A 2,256-nucleotide genomic window follows, 5' to 3' on the forward strand; every position below is an offset into this window, starting at 1 on the left:
ATATGTAGTAAAAACCTGAGAAATCCGTCCATTTTCGTCATTTGTTATCCAATCGGCTTATAGCCAGATCGGCACATTAGCCCCTCTTCTCTCTGAAACGGTTGTACTTATCGTCTGCAAAGCTATGTCGCGTGCTGCGGTATGCGGAGACACTAAAAGCACAATAGTAGAACACAGATGAAGCTTCTAAGTTCATGTAATAGCCAGTAAGGAGTAGTACAATTCAAGTTTTAGGTATCGATTATTGACTTTTTATCTGGCTTTTGTGCCTTGGACATGAGTTAGGACCTCTAACATTCTGCATGAATGGAGGACTAGCAGCCGCGTTGCACGGGAGTATGTGAAAAGTGTTCATATGTAGTAAAAACCTGAGAAATCCGTCCATTTTCGTCATTTGTTATCCAATCGGCTTATAGCCAGATCGGCACATTAGCCCCTCTTCTCGCTGAAACGGTTGTACTTATCGTCTGCAAAGCTATGTCGCGTGCTGCGGTATGCGGAGACACTAAAAGCACAATAGTAGAACACAGATGAAGCTTCTAAGTTCATGTAATAGCCAGTAAGGAGTAGTACAATTCAAGTTTTAGGTATCGAATTTTGACTTTTTAGCTGGCTTTGGTGCCTTGGACATGAGCTAGGACATTAAGATTATGCATGAAAAAAGGACTAGCAGCCGAGTTGCACGGAGGATGCGAAAAGTGTTCATATGTAGTAGAAACCTGAGAAATCCGTCCGTTTTCGTAATTTATTATCGAATCGACTTAAAGCAGTGCGTCACATTGGCCGCTCTTCTCTCTGAAACGGTTGTACTTATCGTCTGCAAATCTATGTGGCGTGCTGCGGTATGCGGAGACACTAAAAGCACAATAGTAGAACACAGATGAAGCTTCTAAGTTGATGTAATAGCCAGTAAGAAGTAGTACAATTCAAGATTTAGGTATCGATTATTGACTTTTTTGCTGGCTTTGGTGCCTTGGACATGAGCTAGGACCTTACGATTCTGCATGAAAGGAGGACTAGCAGCCGAGTTGCACGGGAGAATGTAAAAAGTGTTCATATGTAGTAAAAACCTGAGAAATCCGTCCGTTTTCGTAATTTGTTATCGAATCGACTTAAGGCCAGATTGTCACATTGGCCGCTCTTCTCTCTGAAACGGTTGTACTTATCGTCTGCAAAGCTATGTCGCGTTCTGCGGTATGCGGAGACACTAAAAGCACCATAGTAGAATACAGATGAAGCTTCAAAGTTGATGTAATAGCCAGTAAGAAGTAGTACAATTCAAGATTTAGGTATCGATTATTGACTTTTTTGCTGGCTTTGGTGCCTTGGACATGAGCTAGGACCTTACGATTCTGCATGAAAGGAGGACTAGCAGCCGAGTTGCACGGGAGAATGTAAAAAGTGTTCATATGTAGTAAAAACCTGAGAAATCCGTCCGTTTTCGTAATTTGTTATCGAATCGACTTAAAGCCAGATCGTCACATTGGCCTCTCTTCTCTCTGAAACGGTTGTACTTATCGTCTGCAAAGCTATGTCGCGTGCTGCGGTATGCGGAGACACTAAAATCACCATAGTGGAACACAGATGAAGCTTCTAAGTTGATGTAACAGCTAGTAAGATGTAGTCAATTTAGGTATCGATTATTGACTTATTAGCTGGCTTTGGTGCCTTGGACATGAGCTATGTCCTTATGATTCTGCATGAAAGGAGGACTAGCAGCCGAGTTGCATTGGAGAATGTGGAAAGTGTTCATATGTAGTAAAAACCTGAGAAATCCGTCCGTTTTAGTCATTTGTTATCGAATCAACTTGAAGCCAGATCGTCACATTGCCCGCTTTTCTCTCTGAAACGGTTGTACTTATCGTCTGCAAAGCTATGTCGCGTGCTGCAGTATGCGGAGACACTAAAAGCACCATAGTAGAACACAGATGAAGCTTCAAAGTTGATGTAATAGCCAGTAAGAAGTAGTACAATTCAACATTTAGGTATCGATTATTGACTTTTTTGCTGGCTTTGGTGCCTTGGACATGAGCTAGGACCTTACGATTCTGCATGAAAGGAGGACTAGCAGCCGAGTTGCATTGGAGAATGTGGAAAGTGTTCATATGTAGTAAAAACCTGAGAAATCCGTCCGTTTTAGTCATTTGTTATCGAATCAACTTGAAGCCAGATCGTCACATTGCCCGCTTTTCTCTCTGAAACGGTTGTACATTTCGTCTGCAAAGCTATGTCGCGTGCTGCAGTATGCGGAGACAC

The sequence above is a fragment of the Schistocerca gregaria genome, unplaced genomic scaffold, assembly GCF_023897955.1.
Source record: "Schistocerca gregaria isolate iqSchGreg1 unplaced genomic scaffold, iqSchGreg1.2 ptg000514l, whole genome shotgun sequence".
Lineage (NCBI taxonomy): Eukaryota > Metazoa > Arthropoda > Insecta > Orthoptera > Acrididae > Schistocerca > Schistocerca gregaria.